General features: G+C 36.5%; 1 protein-coding gene across 1 annotated transcript in view; it reads right to left on the bottom strand.

The window, feature by feature from the left end:
- The window catches only part of LOC113228476 (inactive rhomboid protein 1), a 262,975-nt gene that overhangs the window by 66,120 nt on the left and 172,828 nt on the right, over nt 1-24,027 (bottom strand). Inside the window, exon 2 of the mRNA XM_026461798.1 lies at nt 1,092-1,472. The gene's annotated coding sequence lies outside the window, so the exon portion shown is untranslated. The remainder of the gene's footprint in view (nt 1-1,091; nt 1,473-24,027) is intronic.

Raw genomic sequence — 24,027 nt, forward strand, 5'->3', positions numbered from 1 at the left:
GATTTGCAAATAAAGAGTATGAATATTCATACTCTATTTCTATATTATATAATAATCGCAAAAACCTAAAATCCTGATATGCTATCTCTTGATTATGTAGTGTGATATGGTTTCTTTTTTACAAAAAAGCGCCGAATGCTATTAAATTATCTCTTTAACAAAATGTTCACAGGAAACCATTAAAGTCAGTACTGAGCGGAATTTGGATTTAGTCTAGTGAGTCATGAGATTCGGCCATTCATTCTAATTCCGACCGTTTGTAAGTTCTTCAATTAATTAGTGTACGCAGTAGGAAAGTGTCTTCGTATAGCAAACATTAAGGAATCCTTTAACAAGTTAGTGTAGCGAAGTGTCCAAAGTTGGAAGTTGGTAGAGCGTGAGAAGTTGCCGTGGAAGTCAAGAATTAGCAAGGACATTAATAAGCTCGTTGCTTCAGACGTGCCACCGTACAAATACCAAACAACTATCTTATTAAGTGCCTCCGTGGCCGTACGTTTACCATGCCGGATTGCCACGCAGAAGTCCTAGGTTTGATTCCCGGGCCGGGAGAAATATTTGTATTTGTATTTCGGTGTAATTTATGGTTGTCTATGTGTATGTCCATGGCACCCGCGATACAGGGTTTCCCTAGTGCGGAGCTATGTTGAGAGTGTGCGTTATTCGAGCATAATAAGTCATGTAATCATAAAATTGAAATTTTTTTTAATATTTTTACGATACTTTATTACGAAAACTAACGCGGCTATCACACAATATAGTATAAAAGTAACGGGACTTAATCGCGTAGTATTTTAGTCGGAAACGGTTTGACTAGTTTCAACCACAATCGATTATTACGATATATTCAATAATACGTTTTAAAGATTTATATTAACACACTTGTCGGAATAATGGACCGCAAATTGACACAATGATCTTCAAGTTTAATGTCCCATCAAGTGAAAATTGGCTTCATCAGTAAGTATTCATGGAAAACCTCGTGCATAATTTCAGTAATATACGAGTAGTTATGAAAAAGTTATTCTAATGTGTGATATTAGTAATAGTGTATTATTGTCTAATTTCTGAGGTGTTGTAGTAGTATCACTTACCTAATGTCATCATCGTCAGGATGATGGTCTGGTGGCAAGTCAGGCCGGAGGTCTCCGAGCGCCCGCGCCGCGTGCCTCCTCCGCCTCTCATACCACAGCCTCCTTTGTTCCCTCTCATTGTCTCTTTGTACTCCAAAGAATGTCTGCGTCTCTCGTTTTAAATAATCCCGCACGGCTACTGTATGGACTCTTCGTAATCTGACACCGTCTTCTTGCGCAGGAGGTGGTGTTGGATCTGGAGGGGGCTGAGAGGGCGCGGGTGGCGCCGAGACGATGCGCGGGGGAGACGCGGGTGCAGGGAGCTGTGGCGCCGACGCAGCGTTTGGTGGTGACGAGCTCTGGCATGGGAGCTGTGGCGCCAGGAGCCCCGCACTTGATCGCCTGCAACAATTAAATCAAGGATTAAGATACTCCAGCGCTACTCATATAAATATTAGACTTTTTTCATACGCAACAGTACTCAACCAGACAAGAACTTTGTTCTTAAAATTCACAATTGTGACATCGTCGGCAAACTGTGTTTGCCCAATCATTGCTAAAGTTGATAAAACTAAGTACCTCGGTGTTTGTTGTTCTAGACCAAAATTTATCAAGGTTTACCCTCATCTAGACTAAGTGTCTAGCAGAATTAGGAAGTCTATCTGGATTTTTAAAACGCACAGGCACTCTGCAAATAAAGATCTGTTAACAAAAATCTATATTGCCTTAACTCAATCAGTGATAACATACTGCATTACAATCAAAACAAATCAAATCCATTTTATTCGTTATCATGGGTACAATAAAGATGATAACATTTATTTTATGATCGCCATGACGTACCATCAAGGCTTACGAATTATACTATTATTATTAATTATACTTGTCCAATACTTCAAAATAATAATAATAATAAAAAATAACAATAATAATAATCATCAAATAGTCATAAATCACTGATTATAGGCTTCCACCTTCACAGGAGAGTGAAAAACCAAGTCTTAAAATCTACAACAGTTAGAACATCAAAACAAAAGTAAATTAATAAAGATAATAATCAATGTAAATAAATCAATGTCATACAGTCACATTCGTCTCAATAATAAATAATAAATTAATTAATGTGAAATTAGTTAACAAAATTCCTTTAATGTATAAAATGATTTTTCAATTAAATACTCAAATAATGTGCGTTTAAATTCCGCGATATTTTCATTCTGCCTTAACTGTAATGGCAATTTATTATAGATTTTTGGTGCCATTACAATTATACTGTTCTCAAATAGTGACGTTTTACAATTTATTTGGCGTAGTTGGTTAGGACGTCGTGCTCTTGTAACTACAGGAAAAAGTTGAGTGTGTCGTCGTATAAATAAGGCTCTTTCATAGATATACAATGAACGCAAAGTCAAAATTTTTAGTTCTCGAAAATAGTTTCTGCAACTGTCGGTCTGTTTCAGTCAATAGATTGCCCTTATGCACCTCCTTTGAGCTCGAAAAACTTGTATGATGTTGCTACTATTACCCCAAAATAAAATACCATATCTGAGTGTTGCAGCTACATAGCTGTGGTAATCTACAAGTAAAGCGTTTTTGTTTACCACCTTAGACAATTTAAAGAGAGTGTACGAGTGTTTCGATAGCTTGTTACATATTATTTGAAGTTGTTCCTCCCATTGCATTTTCCTATCAATGTGAAGTCCAAGGAATGTGGTTCCCGATGCTTTACCGATAACACGAGAGTTATAAATTAATTTGTTTGTCAAAGAGTTATTGCCCCTTTGCTTGAAATTCATAATTGTCGTTTTGTCAAGATTTAGTAATAAATTATTAAATTTAAGCCATGTCAGTACATTTATTAGGGATTCTGTTATTTCAGTCTCATTTTCAAATAAAATAGTACAGTCATCAGCGAATAAAGTTACGTGATTTGGAATTGATTTAGGCATGTCATTAATATAAATAATAAACAGCAATGGACCTAAAACACTACCTTGTGGAACCCCATATTTTACTAGTCTAGGAGAAGATTCGTAAATAGTTTCTGTTTTTGTAGTTAAAGAAATTCGACTGATTTGTGTTCTGTCACTCAAATATGATTTTAATAAGTTTTAAGTATTTCCACGTATATCATAAATTCCTAATTTATGCATTAATATATCATGATCCACATAGTCAAAAGCTTTTGACATGTCCATGTACAGTGCTATTACAGGTTTTCTTTTGTCCATTCTACTGTAAATAATGTTAAAAAATTCATATATTGCGAGATCAATGGATTTATTCTTACGAAATCCTTTTTGTTCGTTACAAAATATATTATTTGTTTCAAGGTAGTCATAAATACTTTTAGAATTAACCTTTTCAATAACTTTTGAGAATACAGGTGTTAACGCTACTACAGGTCTATAATTTTTCAAATTATTAGGTTCGTCTTTTTTAAGAATTGTTTTAATAATGGTTGTTTTTAGTTTAGATGGAATACCCCTTGGTCTATGCTCAAGTTAATAATGTGACTTAAAATAGGTGAAATTAATTCAGATACAAATTTAATTATTTTTGTACTTAACCCATCATATCATGTACTGTTTATGGTCTTAATATCTCTTTTAATTTTACTGATCTCTTCCGGGCTAACAGGTCATAAAAAAAATTATTTGTATCCATCATATTTACAAAGTTTTACACTATCGTGTGAGCAACAATTCACTGGTTGTACCTGATCTATAAAATAATCATTGAAATTTTGAGCAATCTGAGTTGGGTTTGTAATATTTGTTCCATTTACAGTTATTTTTGTAATGTTATCCTTTGCCATCTGCTGCTTAGTACTATTAATAACGGCCCATATTGCCTTTGATTTATTTTTAAGTATATAATAGTTTTTGTGATGTTTGCGTTAACTTTAAAATTCTTTTAAATTTAGAAGAGTAGTTACGAAATATTTCCAAGTCATGTTTTGAAATTCGATATTTCCATAACAAATTTCTTCTACGCTTACTGCATTTTTTTATGCCCTCCGAAATCCACTTGGGTTTTAATTGAATACTAATTTTTTTTCTCATAAAAGGGAAGCATAAATCGTACGTTAGTTTGAATAAATTAAAGAACTCAGTAAATGCTTTATCAGCGTCATTGGATGTAAAAACTTCATTAAAACTTAACTGTGCTAGATGTTGGCCAAATTCGTGCATGTTATCCTTATTATAGTCACGTCTCATTACGAACCAATATTTAAATTTACAAGTTCTTTTTACGGGAATATTTAAGAGTTGTGCACTATGATCAGACATTTCCCAATCAAGAACTTCACTTTTGGCTCCAGAATCTGGGGTGGAGCTGTAAAAATCGAAATTCATACATGTAGAAAGAGCTCAGAGATCACTATTGAAGGTAATGTATTTCAAACCCTATAGATATCCCACTGATGACCTCTATAAGTTTGCCAAAATCCTGTCAGTGCGATAATTATATATAATTCTGGTGATTTTAAGGATCCACAAAAGTCAAAGTTATATGATGAGTTATATGACCCTTGCGTAGGTAGTGAAAAAAAAAAAAAATGCAATTTTGTGATTGCCTACGATACTATAAAAACAACCTTTGCTGGTAGACAATTTAGCAGACGTGCATCTTACCTGTACACTAAAATAAATAAAAATCTCTTGATTTACCCTTTAAAGACACACGATTGCAAAAAAAGTAGTATATGACTGGCTGCAGACTTTAAATTATGAACAGACGGAATCCCTTGTCTTCTTTTTACAACAGATCTACTGTACTCCTACATATTTTGCAAATTTACGTAGAGTTACGCAAACACACACGCATACACTCACACACACGTGCGCGCGCACACACATGGAAGAACGGGGTCTCCTAGCACAAGTAATTATTTTGCTTAAATGGAGTTCCCCAGCAAACTTGCTGTAAACTAGGTTTAAGTGAACGTAAATAAACACTTTATTTTTATTTTTTAGATTTAAGATACCTATGCAAATAACGTTCTATTTGCTTAGGTAACAAAAGAAGTGAGAATTCTGAAGTATGAAAAATGATGCCCATAAATGAGAAACCAAAAATTACCAATTTTTCATAAATTGGTGCTAAAGGGGCGCCGAATAAGTTGCACGAAACTCATTTTAACAAACACAAACTCAATTTACGATAATACGTTTTTATCAGTTGGCAGTTGCTTAATTGCTTCGCATCCAGAGATGGGCAAACGTCCGGGTTTTCACCCGACGCTTTGTTAATGCCGGTTTAAATCGAGTTAAAACCCAATAATCGAGGGCGAAAACTATTTACAGTTAAATATTTGTTTTAAATTGAGTTTTGAGAAATTTAATGATATTAATAAAATTTTTATTGAATTGATATTCAATTAATTTTTGTGAAATTACTCCACTAGTTTGTTATAATTATTAATACAAAGATCGAGCACTCAGAAAACACACTCAGAAAAAATTCCTTCGATCCGGTCGGATTCAAACCGACGTCTTCTTGCATACCGTGGCAGACGCTATACCAACTAAGCCACGAAACGAACCAACAGACCTCACGAATTTTTCTATGTGCTTGCGTCGTGTCTTTGTACTTGGTCTTTCAACGACTTTTTAGTCGTAGCGCCATCTATGAGAAATCTTTAATAGATTTATCACCCAGTTAGTACCTTTACAGCTACCAGTCCTGGCGAGAGATGTCGCTATTCACTGTATTAATTAAATTTTTATTGAATTGATATTCAATTATTTTTTGTGAAATTACTCCACTATGATTTAATGATATTATTACAAAATGTTAATTGCTTTCTGATCTGAATGATCCGATTGACCTTACTATTGGAATCGATTCGCTTGAAAATAGCATTGAAATAAATCGATACAAAAAATCGATAAATCGTATGCACTCGATAAATTGTAATGTGCATCCTTAGTAGTGAGAATCCAAAAGATTGCAAGGTGGGTAATGTACGACCTACATAGATATAGAAAAAAGGGGAGATATGGTACGGGGGCGTGGTTCGCGTCCCCTCGATATGATTAAACTGACCATATCGAGGTGACACGCCTACAAACATCGCCACAGTGATATGGCGATCGTTATACACACAAGATCTCTCGTAAAACATGAAAATGCCAAGTTGTAGCGATACACCTAGCAAAAATTGGAGTATAAACAAAAATTTTAAAACTAGTGAGATAACATTCAGCCGGCTATTTGCATTTTTAGTTACTATTTCTATTATTATTCAATGTTTTCTTTTTGTCTCCATAGAAATTTCTAGACTTAAATATAGTGATGTTCATTTATGAACACTGATGTTTATTTATCGACAATAATTTTTTACTGAAATGTTTAAATTTCTTACTACAATTTTTGTTATTAAAGTCCCTAACATGTCGAAGCGATAAGCATTCACGTATAATTGATTTCTTTTATTTTATTATTATTATTATTACTAAACATTTTATTTCGAGTAACCGTTTCAATTTCATGTCAATTTGGATGTTGCTGTCGCTCGAAGAAAAACTTATGTGTTTTAGATGCACACACTCACACTCACACACTCACACACTCAACATAGCCCCGCACTAGGGAAACCCTGTGTCGCGGGTGCCATGGACACAAAAAGATATTGAAGATATTTAAATTCCATTGTACTCGTAGATTAAACGTAGTGTTTTTAATTTTTAAATTTTTCCAATGAGTTTAAAATAAAAGAAGGTTAGATTGAAGCTGCAGGCAAATCGAAAGATTGGTTTTCTTATTACTATTTCTGATTTTTTTTCAATTTCCATAGCAAATGCATTTAAAACTAAATATAATAAAATCGGCTTTATTTTACATGTGTATGCAAAATAAATTAAAAACAATTATAGAAAATTACATAAACCCTCCATAAAAAACAACATAATTTAATTTATTAAATTCATTGATGGTTCGAGTTTACTCTTGACAGTGACAGCTTCACCAACCCGTGGTAACGTATAATGGAAAACTGACACTGGCGACAATCGCTATATTTTTTATATTATTCTTATAAAACTGACACTGGTCCAAGCCTAGTGGCCGCCATTAAGAAAATAATAATAATTTATATTAATTTAATAATACACCAGTACCAGTGTAGATATAGTATGAAAAATGGAATATTTTTTTTTATATTAAAAACAGCCACATGGTTTTCAACTATCGATTAGGTAGGACCACATCCCTCGCTGAGTAGCGTCAGTTTAAGGTTAATAAGGTTAATAAATCACGGAGCGGTTTCCATCCGCGTCCGCCGGTGCTGCTAGACAGCGGTTTTATTTCAATACTTACGACCCTGCAAGTTTATGCGGGCAAGTAGCTGCCGCCGTTGCGGGCACGAAACCATTGCGATTGCGGAACGGACCGCGAAGTTAGTGGGAGTTAAGTGCAAGTCGCGCGACTTACGCGGTTAATAGAGAACCTACCCTGCGTGCGCCTGAACCGACCGCCAAAGTGCGCAGGCAACGACGGCCGCCAAGCGCGTAGGTGATCGCATCCTGCGCGGTTCTTGCGGGTACCCCGCCGCGGCAACCGCGAGCAACCGTCACCACCACACACACAGGAGTAAAACGCGCCGTGAAATGTGCTACTAATTTTACATACTTAACTGTTACATTCTACAGCTGCCGCGGTCCCACGTCGGACGCGGGTGAAAACCGCTCCGTGAGTTCTTAGTGTAACGAAAAATGAGTTTCAGCGCCATCTAACGTGTAATAGTTAGCTATTACATACTAGTTGTATTTTTACTAAAACGCCACCTGTTGGTGAATGGCTGAACCAAGATGAAAAATATACTGAAATATTGTAATATAACTCTTATACAAGTGATTGTAATTTTAATTTTATTAAATTTTAAAATTGTTTTACGTCGTTTTCAAGTTTTAAGCCCTACCCAATCAAAATCTTTAAGCTATGGTGGTAGATAATAGAGCGTAAAGTTTGAATTGCGCATAAGCTAAAAAGTGGCGACATCGGGACCCGATCTTACATAGCGTCATTACATATGTCCCCTTTTTTTCTATATGTATGGTATTGTATGGAGTTGCCTTTTAAGTCAAAAAAAGGTTTTTTACACCGAAATTTGTAATAAGTATGGAATTATCGGAAATTCCGTATTTGCCGTTTCTGCCTACGATTTTTGGCAGAAATTGGTTAAAACCCTGCTTTGGGCTAAAACCCGATTAAAACCAGGGCGAGTTGATTGAGTTTTAACCCACTACCGATCTCTGGTTGCATCGTGTCGTGTAATAACAAAACCATCACTATGCGGACAAAAGGCTGCAATAAACGAACAAGAAATGTCAAAAAGCGTCAGAATCTGAATTATCCGGAGCTTGGAGCTATTGAATAAGTATCCACGGAATTCGTTATTCCGGGCGAGCCGTCATCGTCAAATTAACTGGATTGATTCGGTGTTTCCGATTGCAATTCCGTCGAAAATCAATTTTCAATTACAGCCAATACACAGCTATCTGAACTACAAGCAAATGAAAAATTCTGAAAGATGAATACCATTACAGTAAAGCATTTCATCCTAACGGTTTATGAACCATTTCCTGGCAACAGTGCGCTCAAACGCATTCTTAACAATCACGTTCTGCATTCGAGAACAGAACTGTGTTTGTTGAGAAATACGAATTGCGATTGACTTTGTAAAGTTGAGCTACATTTGTATTGGGTTACAAAATTGGGAATACAAAGTTTTAGATACATAAAGTGATACTTTGATGTCTTTAAAGGTTAGGACATAAAGTTTCCAAATGTTATTTTTCAGTTTCGCTTCACAGTTCTTTATCTGTAGGATAATTTATTCAAAAGAACATAATAAGGCAAGTAACACAAAATAAATATCGCGAAAAATAAAATAGACAAATGGAGATATTTAGTAAAATATAGTTTCAATTTCCGACCGTATTTGTTACTTATTACCAAATTCGAAAATATTTTCCCATATTGTTATAACGTATTCAATAGAAATTGTTTTCTTGTTATTTATGTGTCAATAATAAACATCTCATAGGGCTGTCCCATTTCCTTTGTTTGACCTTGAATTCGTAACATCCTGTGACGTCGGGAACATCCCAAAAGTGTCCAAGCCAATTACAGCACAGGGTCACCGACGTAGATATAATAAATCATTGGAGAGGTAAATTATATTTGATAATAAATGTTGATTATTAGAAGTATCATGATGAGCTTTCGCGTTATAGTCTCTACTCGGTACAGAAAAAACAATTACGTAATATCTTAATTACCTGAATATGGTAAGAACATACGTATAGGACGGATGGATAACAAATAGACACGGATATGGCTCTAAAATGGACATAAATCCACACTAGATATTAGAGAATACCACATCTTTATTACGAGTATGGGTAAAAATATGTGTATAGAAATATTTAATTCTTCTCGCGTCTGCTGGAGGCGCTGTACAACTTGCCATACGAAATGGTCAAATTTTTTACATGGCAATTAAGGACTGTCGACATTGTAAACAAAAGTTCTTTTATGTTACCAAATAACGGGACGAACAAATCCTTCGCCTGGTAGTGAGCGACACGTCTGTCCATAACAGTTGCAGTGCCACTCAAGACATTAAAACACAAAGATCCAACGGGCACTGCCCCTGCGCCCGTCTTCTTGAGACATTGACTTGACAAGTCCCATTGTGGAGGAAGAGAACTACAAGGTCGGGGTGGAAAGAAACTGAGAGTGTTAGAACGTGGTAGAGTGAGCAATGTAAGTGTAGCGTGAAGATGAAGATAGAAGAATATGGAGACACGGAGTTGGAGGCCTCTACCCTCGACTTTTGGCGACTGAGAACATAGGTGCAGAACCGAAGACCAGCGAGGTTGTAAGCTGAATAGCGGCTGTAGAGCGGAACCAGAGGGCGGCGAGGAAGGCTGCCTCCAAGGTCGGTACCAGAATCTCGAGCATTTGGTAGAACGAGAGAGAGCATAGGAGCCAAAATATGAGCAGCCAGAAGCGGAAACGCTTCTACTGCTAATATGGAAGAATAGATTGTAGAAGGGTAACATATCTGTCAATCAATCTCAACATATGAAAATATTAAATACAAAATACACATGTTTATTTGGTGAAATTGATGAAATAGTACGTAATTAGCATTGGAAAAACGTATAGCAAATTTCGGAGATACTATCAGTACGATCGCATATGCCAAGGTCTGGAGATCAGACATGAAAGTAAGTAAACTGTGAAACAATAATAGCAAATTTAAGTCATTTAGACACTAATATTATAGTAAATATTAGTTGGAACTCTTTCAGGAATCATGAAAAGTAATGGCGTTTCCTAGAAAACGTATAATGAGAGAGATGAATATGATAAGGATCCGTAGTTTTACACTACACCATGTGCCTGTAATTTCACCAGCGCCCTTACCCTTCAAAACCGAAACGGCAGAAATAGATAAGATGGCAATACTTCCCCAGACGAAATCTTTCACAAGAAGCTCTACTGCTACTAAAACTAGGATACTGGACACCAATAAACAAGGATAACAGTAGCTATGTTATTTAAGATTGAGTGCATGAATATAGTCCTTCCTACATTCATACCTTGTTTCTTTGTGACAACCTTAAAGTAACATTATACTAAACTTTCATCTTTTACACGATTTTAATGAATAACAGCCGGATATCGTCTAATAATCAGGATACTAATAATGCTATTAGAGTTGTATATAAACCTAAATTCACACTTATTTATTTTTGTGTTTGAAGCTGACAACCCTATATTGAGTAGATATAATAAGCGTATGTCGCAGGTGCTGTCGTGAGCCGGTAATAATTTGCACACAGCCGCGCAGGTAAATCAAGATGTACCTGAGCAATGCTTTTGAGAAATATTCGTTATTACTGCGCCAGACGGGGTGGTGGAATAGCGGATTTAGCTTCTTACTTGTATTAAAGCTTTTATGTTTTATTTGACGAATATAATAAACAATATACTCTATATTTTATTGTATAATAAATGCGTCAACGTACATCTCGTATATAAATACTAAGTCAGCATAGTATCTTCAAGGTTAATATTAGCAAGCGCCATTGTATTTTTCTAGAAGTTACCAGCTTGTGTGTTGAAACGAAAAAATGTTCTTGTCACTCTAGTATTTTGAGTACAAGGAATTCCTTTGTTTGAGACCAGATAATTGGAGAGGTTGTTAATATGAAGCGCAAGTCACATCGCGAATGAAGCTAAGCTAACTTAGCTTAGCTCACGTAGTCGGGGCATCTATTCATACTTCGGTTCACACCGCGAAATAAGCTAACCGAGCTAACTAAACTAAATCGCAAGCCACACCGCGAACGAAGCTGGTGTGGCCTGCGCTTTACTGTCGCAAGAGACGATATGGTCACATCGTAGTGACGTCGCGTGTCTGTTTAATCTAAATTCCAAATGCGATCATGACAGAGCGGCAAGTATGATATAATATTCGATTAGTAAGCGGTAGATCCTCTTACACTCCAAGTTGCCAAGTACTCTCACGTCCGCAGGATAATAATACAGCAGTACGGCGCCTAGTTCACTTGATAATTCTACACCCATTGCTATATTGCCTTATATAAACTTCTGTCATCGAAGAATATTCAATAGGCAGTTTTATTATAAATTTTGTTAGAAAGATATGCAAGGATATTTACTTGAAAATGGGAGCTTATTGAATCCTAGTCACATTCTGAAGACTACAAAAAGCCTTCATCACCACCATCATCAACCTATTTATACGTCACACAGGTGAAAGTTTTAGACCATAGTCTACTACGCTGACCCAATGCTGATTAGGGACATCATAATATGTTTTCCGAGGGTTGTGAACTTTTTCGTTGTACCAGTTTCATCACGATGTTATCCTTCACCGAAAAGCACATGGTAAATTTCGCACATAAATTCCGAAAAGCTCAGAGGAGTCCAGATTTGAACCCACGGCCTCTGTTTGAGAAGCGGTAGTTCAAACCATTAGGCTACCACGGCTTTTCCATTAGCTACCACTTATGCTACACACTGCCTTAATAACGCTGAATTATAGAACGTTTGCTCAAAAAAAAACATTCTAATTAATATATATTTTAAATTTCAACAATTTATTAGCGTAGGATTGTAGTAGGTTTTTTTTGTTTTTGACAACTGGTGCCGTTTTGATTGCGTTCAGAAATTAGTATTTTTTTATTTTTTTTACGGCGGCGAGCAGACTTAAATACAATATTGTATTTTTATTTTATGTTTTGCATTACTTAGTTAGTGTACGATCATCTGGTGGGTTACACAGAACCAACTCTTCTAATTTTTTGTGCTTGTGTATATGATATTTATTTATTTATTATTATTATATTTACGTATCTACCCAATACATAATGTCAGATGATAACTCTTTTCACTCGGCTTGTAACTCGTCTTCGTCCTATCTTGCTCTTGATAACGCCGAATATGAATTTCTTCGTACTGATACTCTTGGCGATACATTAACGCGCGAATTCCAAAATTTCACGAACGATCTGAAGGTAGAAAAAAAATCGTGGTGACCTATTGTTTTGGCCTACTGCTTCTCAAGCAGAGGGTCGTGGGTTCGAATCCGGGCTCGCACCTCTGAGTTTCTCGGAATCTATGTGCGAAACTTAATTTGAACTTTACCATGAGCTTTTCGGTTAAGGAAAACATCGCGATGAAACCTGCACGTTGAAGAAGGTTCACAACCTCGGAAAACGTGTGAAGTCCCCAACCCGCATTGGGTCAGCGTGGTGGACTATGGCCTAAACCCTCGTCTGAAAGGAGACCCGTGCTCAGCAGTGGGAAGTATAAATGGGTTTATGATAATAGTGGATTAATTGAAGATGAGATCAGGAAAGTGGTCTTGACAATTAAATCCAATGCTGTTGGACATGACGACATAAGTCATCATTCAGCCATACGACGCCCACTGCTGGGCATAGGTCTCCCCCAACGATCTCCACAACGATCGGTCCTGCGCTGCCCGCATCCATCGGCTTCCCGCGACCTCCACCAGATCGTCGGTCCACCTGGTGGAGGGCCTACCCACTGAGCGTCGTCCGGTGCGCGGTCGCCATTGAAGAACCTTTCCGCCCCAACGGCCATCGGTTCTCCTAGCTATGTGCCCCGCCCACTGCCACTTCAGCTGAGCAATTCTTCGAGCTATGTCGGTTCCCTTAGTTCTTCTACGGATTTCCTCATTTCTGATTCTATCACGCAGGGAAATACCGAGCATCGCTCTCTCCATTGCCCGCTGAGTGACCTTGAGCCTTCTTATGAAGCCCATGACATAAGTAGAGTTATGGTAATAAGTATTTTGAATGTATTCTCCCTATCATCACGCACGTAGTTAATTTCTCGATTGCCTCTGAGGTTTTTCCATCTTTGTGGCGAAATGCCCATATAATTCCTCTTCCGAAAGTTACCAACCCTAGTATACTCAAGCATTACCGTCCCATCTCAATTCTTTCTTTTCTTTCTAAGTCTTAGAAGCCGTCATTCACAAACAATTGTCTGCTTATGTATACTCTCACAATTTCCTGACCCCTTTTCAATCAGATTTTCGACCAGGTCACAAAACTACTACTGCCTTGCTAAAGGTTCTTGAAGATGTAAAGCCGGGGCATGGACTGTACCTTAGTTACTGTGCTGGTCCTGATTGATTTCTCCAATGCCTTCAACGCCATTAATCATGATCTTCTTCTTGCCGCCTCGGATCACCTAAACATCTCATCAACAGCTGTTGAATAGTTTTCCTCGTATCTCCGCGGTCGCCAACAAGCTACTCGTATTGACCGTTCTTTTTCTCGCTGGTGTGAACTGACTTCAGGGGTACCTCAGGGCGGAATTGTTTCTCCTCTCTTGTTTTCCATTTTCATAAATCTGATTACGTCTAGCATCAAATGTTCTTACCACTTGTATGCTGACGATTTGCAGTTTTACACCAAGGTTGGTATCATTGGCATCTGTGACGCAATTGCTTTAATTACTGACGATATTGATCGAATCTCAGTTTGGTCCCAAAGGTTTGGCATCAATGTTAACCCTTCCAAATGTCAAGCAATCATCCTTGGAAGCCCACGCCTTATTTCGTCTTTTGACAAGACGCGCACACCCCCGATATTGTTTAAGAACATTGTAATTCCTCTATCAAATCAAGTAAAGAATCTGGGGCTAATTATTGACTCAAGTCTTACGCGTGGTCCCCAGGAGTAACAAACACACTAAGAGCTCTGTCTAGGTTTAAGCACTTTCTTCCCGTTCGTTAAGACCAAAACTCTCCTTATTGAGGTTCTGATATTGCCTGTAATCGATTACGCTGATGTGTGTTACAGTAATATCTTTCAAGTTTCTTTGAACAAGTTAGATTATAGATAGACAATTGCCCAGAAGAATTTGTTTATTATTCTAACTTGTGTATCTTTGGTTTGCGAAAATATGACCACAACTCTACTTTTCAACGTCAACTAAATTGGCTTCATATCCGTGAACCCAGATCTTTAAGAATTTGAACCATCCTTTTTTCCATTTTATTCGATCCGGCTACGCCTTATCACCTTAGATGCTCATTTCAATTTGAAACCGCTCGGCCGGGTTGCGAAATTCGATCTTGCTGTAGCTTCAACCTCTCTATTCTTTCTTACCGTACTGATTTTGTATCTAATTCTTTTGCCCTTCATGTAATCCGTCTTTGAAACGCGCTCCCGCTAAATATAAGACAAGCTCTGATTAAGATGTCTTTCAAGCGCATGTTGCACAATTATCTTTTCGATAATCTTCTAGATCAAGACTCTGCATAGGGTTGCTGTGGGTACTTATATACTACTAAATCATATTATATTTACTATATATTATGTATATTGTTTATTATATAAGTGTATTGAGTATGTTTATCTTTATTATATTTATTTTATACTGTATAAATTAACCATACAATTTTGGCTTATGATATTTTTTTCTGTTTTAAATGTAGCACTAACCTTTTTTTCTGTTTGGCCCAATGGTTGACTGGTACCTTATGGCATTAAGTCCGCCATTTGTAGATTAACGTATTGTGCAAAAATATTAAATAAATAATGAAATAAATATTTTATCGTCATTTTTGTATAAAATAGTCATTGAGTTCTAATATTATTCTATGTTAATAAATAAATAAACAAAGAAATATAAATACCCAAAGTTCCTTCCGTAAAGTACTTCCTTACAGGGGATAAAATATTATCGAGAAAACGAAAGCAATTATCCCGAGAGCTGGTTAACCATAAGACAAAACAAACGGTGAAAACCGAACATTACACCGCGTTTCATTAGCAAACAGGAAAGTTTTTGCGTTTAATTCATATTTTCTTTTAATGTTATACTGTATAAACATAACCTAACCTTCCAGACAGTTCACATATAATAGATAGGTACGTAAGTAAAATAACATTTACATTCTGTAATACATGTCTTTACGTAGTGAACTACTGGCGGAAAAATATTTTAGTAATCACTGATTGTCATTTTGGCAGTTTATTGTTTATAATATTAATTATTTTTTAAATTTCATAAAAACAAACACATTTTTCATCTACCGAGTAAGCGCGAAAAAGCACACTAATTACTTTCTTTTAATATATCGTTGCTTCCCAACTTGAGTTATTGGCTACGTGCTTAGCTTTCCAAGCTACGAGGTACGTGGCTATGGGTGCTACGGTATTCGTAACTCGCTCGACGCCTACGACAAATACTCACGACTTGGCACAGTTCCGACCGCCGACGTTTGGTTTTATAGTTTAAGTGCTGCGCCAATTCTTTGCAGAATTCCTCATAAACTAAATATTTGAATGTTTTTTCTGTTGTATCTAATAGTACGATACATTTTTATACCAAACGTATGACTGTAGAATTCTTAAAAGTTTTTTTTTTGTTTGACTGTGGTAGCCTAATAACGCATTTATTCGATACGAATTTCATCGCGCTCACCCCAGGCGGTCGCCGAGCGGAGTCCGCGTTGCCGCCGCGCAGTGACCGCAAGCGTCTACCTGTCGTGGCAAAATATGCTCTATTTCTTTAGCTTTTAAGTTTCAACTTAAATGAGTGTCCCGGACACGCGGGCGAGGCTGGCTTGAATTTGGTCTACGCCGCGGCTGTGCGGTTGTATTATTCAGGGTAATTTAAATATTGTTGACTAGTAAAGAGAATTCAGATTCGCCAGTAATGTACACGAAGGCGTGGTAACCGGGTGGTCAACGCGCGGCGGCGGCGCGAAAACTTTCTCCTAGTGTCTGGGCGCTAATGGTTTCATCTACCACCTCTCAAGCAGCGGCCGTGTGTTCGACTCCGGGCACCTTTGAGTTTCTCGGAATTTCGGATGTGCGAAATTTAATTTGAAATTTACCATGAGCTTGTTGGTGAAGCAAATACGTCGCGATGAAACCTGCACGTCAAAAAAGGTTCCTAACCCCTGGAAAATGTGTAAAGTCCCAACCCGCATTGGACCAGTGTGATGGACTATAGCCTAAACCCTCACTATAAAAAAAGGTTAATGATGATAACAAAACCAGGTCTTAACTATATCTAACAAAGATCTAAATACCATGACAGTTTTAATTTACAGTACAAACATTCCCGTGTGTTGTGTTTTACATTTTTAACCCCTGACGCAAAAAGAGGGGAGTTATATATTTGAAGCCTTTGTCTGTGTATTTGTGTCTATCTGTCTTCTGTATATCTATCTGTCTTTGGCATCGTAGCTCCCGGATCTGATCTCAAAGCAGTTTTTTTATTTGAAGGCTTATTTAATTAACATGATTCTTAGCTGTTGAAAGATCATTTTCTCTTTACCCAGTAAGATACCCCCATATACCCGACTCTGTCCGACATCCGTCCGAAGCAATTACTGTCAAATAAGTAATACCGACTAAATCAAAAGAACGGGAGTAGACCGCCAGCAGTCGCTCACTGACGTCGTGTCGCGCTCTGCGTAAGTTGGCAAGACGGTGACGCACGAAAGACGCTAGCGTGAGAAGTCTCTAAGTGTAGAGATCGCAGTCGTAAAATGAATATTTATTTACTTCCACATGTGCACGATCGATTTGAAATTAGGTTTATAATTAAAGTCCGGTGACATTACAATAATATGATAACCTTGATGCTGCAACCAAGACAGTCCGCAGCCTACCCAACTCCTCAACCACTTACACTGTAACTATCATGTTTAGGTCAATGACTTCAATCTATATGCAAGAACATTCACAGCAACTACACGTTCCAAACTGTTCCAAACGAAAAGCAGTAGTAATAGTGTTTTGTTTTAGTGTGGAATGTTGTCAAAGAGTATCAGTATCGTAGTACAGTCAGTCAGACAGTGCCAGTCTATACCTATTGAGAATGAGCTAGACAGGTAATATTGACCAATGACATTATGTGATTATAGTTACCAATAACATTTAACCATAGTTGGGGAATTAACATAAAGCCCCTGGCAAACTCGCTATTAGTTTCACAATAAATTTCATTTTATATTGACCCAGGGGACTTCCGCTTATTATTTAAAGTTATTATATTACTAGAAAGAAAAACAAATTAAGTAAAAACATAAAAATACAATCGAATTGATGAAATTATTGATGTTATGTTATGTATTTTTTAACCCAACCTTGTCCGTTTCTATGTTTTTTTTTAATTCAACCAGGGAACCATAGTAACTATCTATCCTTACTTTGTTATTGTGTAGTCAGAACAATCCGTTGCTATTAATCTATGATAGTGAAGTGTTGTGTCTTCACCGCACATCAGTGAAACACAGCGTGTGTATGGAACGCCGCGTCTTGTAAGCTGGTATCTACATAGATATCGTTGGTATAGGCTCATTAAATTGGTCTCGACCGTAGTTATGACGTTAATGATTTGTTGGAGTAAATTGCTTTGTATTGGGGATATTTTAAATAATTATAATAATGAGCTAGACAGCCACACAAAATACATGGTTTCAAACTAGAAAAGTCCCTGTACCATGAGTTACCAGAGCGACGGAATTCACTCCAGGACACTATCAGGAACATCCAGACAAGAATTAATTTAGAAAAGTTCATTTCCCAAATTGGTCCTACCGGGAATCGAATCGGAGACCTCTTCATAGTACAAACCGTTGAGCTACCGTGGTCGTGGTGGTATTTTGTCTTTGTTAAGGGTTATTCCGGCTTTGTGGTGAGAAAAGATTCAATATTTCTTCGCACAAATGAAATCTTAACGTCTTCTACGTTGACTTCTTTGGAAAGTACATACGACGGTAAACAAACAAATACAAATTAGTCGATGTGTACCGGAAATTACTTCTTTATTCATCCAGTAAGCTAGCACGGCCGGGCGCGATATGTGCAATAGCGACATAAAGTGCGAGATATTGCGAAATTATGTCGCACTCGCGCAAGTCGCGCCCTGTCATGCTAGCCCTACTAGTCAAACGTAATTTGCTTTTAAAGTTTTCCTTCTTTGTATAAGTATTTTATACTTTTTGATTTTACCGTCTGCCGTTAAAAATCCCACAATAATACAACCATAAGCGTCCATTCTAAGTATTGTAACTGCGACCTCGAGTGATTTGTAGTTCCGAGATTAGATTCAGATTAGTTACGAACTAATCGGGCGTCGCAAACTCGACTAAGCCTAGTTTAATTTAGTTAGCGCGACACATGCAGTTGATGGCTAGACGAAACCCGTTGGTAATGTAAATTTTGATAAATACATAATCGTTTATGTTAAAATATACATGTCAAAAAAAGACTTAAAGACATGTAATGTGTATATAAGTATATATACATTTTTAACATGTGATGTAGGCAAACCGCAGGAGATGGTATACTTGCTCTAGGGAGAGCTAAAACTTAAAAAAAAATTAAAATCACTCATTTATATTTATAGGTGCATTAAAAAATTGTTCATTTAATATTCGTATGGAGTAAGTACTACCTGACAATCTTTTCCTGATGAATTTGAGCGCAAAATAAATCACCCATGTACGTAATAGGGTGCTGCTGCTTAAGGTTGCTTACAATTTTTTAATTGCACCTTACCTTAAGCAGCCTTTCAGCTAGGAATTTTTAGAGAAAATATATAAAAACCCATGTACATGTACAGTCATGTCCAGCCTACACATTTTTGTTCGAAAACCTCCTCTAACGCAACAGAACAAGACACGTCAATGTGTAGCTTCATGTGCTGCCGTGTGTACATTATAGGTTAATAAAAATTTTACACATAACACTCATATGTAGTAATTACTCCTAACAGCCTTTCCTCTATGAATTTTTAGAGAAAATATATCATCCATGTTTATAATAGAGGTAGAGTAATAAGTTGTTCACAGAACACTTATAACTACAACATCTGATAAGTACGTTTGACTTATGCTAAATGATTTCAAGAGTAGAATTTTATGATATCAGCGTGAACATGAATTAAATGAGTGCACGTTTTAAATAATAAACGTCGTCATAACTTCAAGATGGTAGATAAAATGTTTTACGTGTTATGGAGCTGGAATTCTACTTTTCAATATGACATTTTTTAATCAGAAACATGAATGTATGAAAATATTATTGAGTAAATGTCTTTCAAAACAACCCTTAACTTATCATATGTGCTGGTAAGTTTATTTTGTTTCACATCACTGTATAATAAATACTCAGAACTTAGGCATTTGCAAAAAAACATCTAGTTGCTGACCGCAATAAAATAAAATCTAAACGCGGCTTCATACGGCTTGAGATTTCCCGATTGTCGCACACAATCGACAGCCATGCACCGACCACGCCTATTTCATAATAATTATTAGCCAATTACAAAATTACAACCCATTGCCGTGTATCGGCCCCTAGCACCTACGCTAGTGCGAGCTTGTACGAGATGTTCGGTAAGATCACGGACCGTGGGAGAGAGATACTACTGCACAGATTCTAGATTTATCTTTTGGTCTTTTTCTGCACCTAAGGAAATTAGGATAGGTACGTTTACATAATCAACAACTACACGAACGAAAATAACGAACTTAATTGAATAATTTTCGGATTTTAACCAGTTCGTAAAACAAATTAGTAATTCGTCTCTATGAGTAGTGGCGTGCAATGAAGCAATATAGTGGACGGAGGGCTTATCAGCGACATCTTTTCCGCAGCGGAAAACGGGGCCGGTTCGTCCCTTTGTTTACTAATAAATACTTTGAATTCTCATTGCTTACCGAATTTAATATACTGGGTCTTATTAGACTCACCAATTACGTATTGAGCAGGAAAATTGTAGATCGTTTCTATGCATTACTAGTAATTTAAAACAACATGTTCTAAGACAACTTGGATATAGACAACGTCAAGTAGATATTCTTAATAATAATCTCAGTACAGAGTACTAAAACAATCGACCTCAAAAGTACGTGGAATTACGCCTATTTGCTAAGTTTCATTGAAATATCCCCTAGTTCGCCACTATACAGGACTATATATATTGGAGATAATAAAAATAGGTTCTCACTACGACACTACTCAAAGTATATCGAGGGAAAAACGCCTTGAATTGATGAAATAGCAAAATCAACTAAATAATTGCTAAAAGTAATTGCTCCTAAATTAAAGTTAGGCGCTATTTATAAAAATGAATCTTCATGCGTGAACAGCCACCCTTTGATGTAGATGATTTCCTTCAAAATGAAATGGGACCACTATGGAAGTACCCCCTTTCCAACAAAAAAAGAATCATGAAAATCGGTTCACAAATACCGGAGTTATCGCGTAACATACATACAAAAAAAAAGAACATGCAGTCGAATTGAGAACGTCCTCCTTTTTTGAAGTCGGTTAAAAATAGAGCAACACTTGTTTTTTTTATATGGCAACAATTAGATACCACCACAGAGCAAGGTATATTTAAGTCTAATTCTAACACAAACAATTTAAGAAACAGTTTTTTATACATAAACGCTACCAGTTTTCATATCAAATAAAATAAAAACATAAATAAATTAGTGTTATAAAATATAAATATTTTTAATAAGAGTTAAATTTGTATTGAATTGATATTTAATTATTGCTTACTTGGCATAGTCTCTGGCACGGTTTGCTAGAAGACGTCGGTTCGAATCGAAGGAATTTTTTCTAAGTGTTCGATCTTTGTATAGGGCACACCAAAAATTTCCGGAACTGGCCACTTACAATATTTAAAAAGTATTTACAACATTTGAAAATGGAACTCTTTGGCTGTAGAATACAGTTTGATTCATCTAACTATTGCTTGTTTTTACATTGCGGCGTCATTTTAGAAATTGGTTGTCTACATCACCATGGATTTCGAGATTGAAATTACCTTAATGCGAGTATTTATTCTCGAAAATGACACTTTATTATTTCTACTTTGAAATAAGTTTGAAATGTAAAATATTACAAGATATATCAAAACATTTTTTCTACGAACGTCAAACAGTTCCGGAACTTCTTTGGTACCCTAGGGAGTCTAGCAAGTTATTTCAAAGGAAAAACAAAATCATTTAATTCGCCAGAAACGTTTTGAGTTCCGAAATAATAGGTATAATACATTAAATTATGTATTTATGAGAAAACTGAAAATATTTCACTCTTAAATCTGCAGAATCCAGTCTAAGTTGCACAAAATATTGAATTTATATATATATATAAGTAATTGAAAATATCCTTTCTACCCAACTACGTCAGAAAGAAAATATGGATGTACGTATGTCTATTTGATTGACTCACCCTGTAGAATCAGCTAAAATTTGTTTTTGCCCTTGCAAAGTAAGAAGATATTTTCATGCCAAAACATCTGTTAACAGCTAACTAATAAATGTGGACACGATATCGATATATTATAATGAACAGCAGTTCAATTCGCCTGACAACCTTCGTTTCGAAATCACAATTATACATTATCGATATTATAACTTGATGTGACATGTTTTGAAAATTCATACAAAGTTCATGACCCCGAGTCTACAGACAGGAGTGAAGCAACGCGGGTTATCACGTAAGTATATTCTTATGTTGTTGATTGCTTTGGAACTTTCGAGAGGGAGGACAATGTCCTTCAAAGCGAGAGAGTTCGTAATGATCTGGTGGAAAAATTCTCAACCTTCAAATGTCATATAACATGTTTGTCATTGCTCTTATTTTAAATAAAGAAACAGAATACTTAGCTCAATTGTTACAATATAATGAGAGCGAAACTCCAATTGTCGTAACATCTAGTTAACAGAAAATACATTTTATTTATTTCCTTTATTCCTTGAAACAAATGGCGACATCTTTAATTCGAAAAACACCAGCCAACCCTTTTCATACTTACGTATACAACAACAACTTTAGGGTTCCAATTTACCTCTTTCTGGTAAAGTTTTATCATACAGAACTCTATCTAGTTTACTAGAACGAGGTAATATTTATAAATTACCTGTTTATTTTTTGTCGGATTTTCGGGTTCTAAAATGTGGAATGATCTCATACCGCTTAAAGCATCTCATCACCGCATTAAAGTTGTGAATGGCACTGCAACTGTCACGGACAGGGGTGTCGCTTACTATCAGGTGCACGATTTGCGCGTCCACTCGCTTATATGCATAATCAAAAAAATATATTATGTTGTGTTACTTAGTAATTTGCCGTGAATGACAACCTAATGATGTGTGTGTTAGTTATTTTTTAATATGACAGGCGTAACAAAACAGCGGTGCTGTTAAAAACTCCGCCATTTTGTCGAGTTACGGACCTATTTACTTATTAAATATAAAATAGAGGGGAGGCAGAAAAGTAATCTCTTTTAACTATTTTCAATTAAAAAATAATATTGTTCACTGTAGTGACGTATTCGCTGTTAATTCTTTTGTATATAGAGACACTCTTTTGTTTATAACGTTTCGCTTTGCACGGACAACATGTCGGAAGAAATGTTGAAAAATTTTCAACTCCATTTTTTTTTCAAACAGACTGATTGTCCCTTACTATAAGAAGTACATTTCCCTAGCAGTCCTTTAATTCATGCTTGGGTACATTACTTTTTAGCCGCCATTCTATAACACCCAGACCAAATCAATTTAGAAACTGCCTCTATCCTCCGACTGAACGGTTACCATGATAACGACTGCCACACAGGTTTGATTCCCGAGCCGAGAGAAATATTTGTATGGCCTACATTTATTTCTCTAGGGTGTAATTTGTGGTTGTCAATGTTTGTATCCATGGCACCCGCAACACAGGGTTTCCCTAGTGCGGGGCTATGTTGAGTGTGTGCGTTATTATTATTATTGTTAGAAAAGTTCATTTCACAATTTGGTCCTACCGGGAATTGGATCCGGGACTTGTTCATCCAGCGCCCATTGTTGGGCCACTGAGGTCGTCAATGTGTGTACCTACTTTATATTTATTTGTGAATGCGCAGACATCATTATTTTCTGTAAGTCTGCTATAGTGTCCTATTGCTAGGCAAAGGCCTCTCCGTCGGACTTCCGTTTCTCTCTGTACGCAGCAATCTCTGGCCATTCTGGTTAATCAAAACCTTTATAAGTAAAGGATTTTCTGTTTAGACAGGTTTAATCATAAAATCCGTTACTTATAAAGGTTTTAATTATTGTCATTATTAGTTCTATTTCTCAGACATTTCTGATTTAGGTTCATCTGGGTTCTGTCTGACAAGCACGTTAAAAGTAGTTATACACTTTCGCCGGTACGTGCCGATGTCGCGAAGTATCATGTCTCCGCCGAGAGTACATTAATAATTCAGCAGGAGTCGTACTTGTAGAGCTGGGAAAGTATCATACTACGTATTTTTCATCATTATTTCGAAGGTTCTTAAAATAAAAGACCGTGTAAGACCCTGAGTATGCAGCGGCGAAAAAAATTGATAATAATGTTAATATTAATAATAAAGC

This window comes from Hyposmocoma kahamanoa, unplaced genomic scaffold, assembly GCF_003589595.1.
Source record: "Hyposmocoma kahamanoa isolate Upper Pololo Valley unplaced genomic scaffold, ASM358959v1 232, whole genome shotgun sequence".
Lineage (NCBI taxonomy): Eukaryota > Metazoa > Arthropoda > Insecta > Lepidoptera > Cosmopterigidae > Hyposmocoma > Hyposmocoma kahamanoa.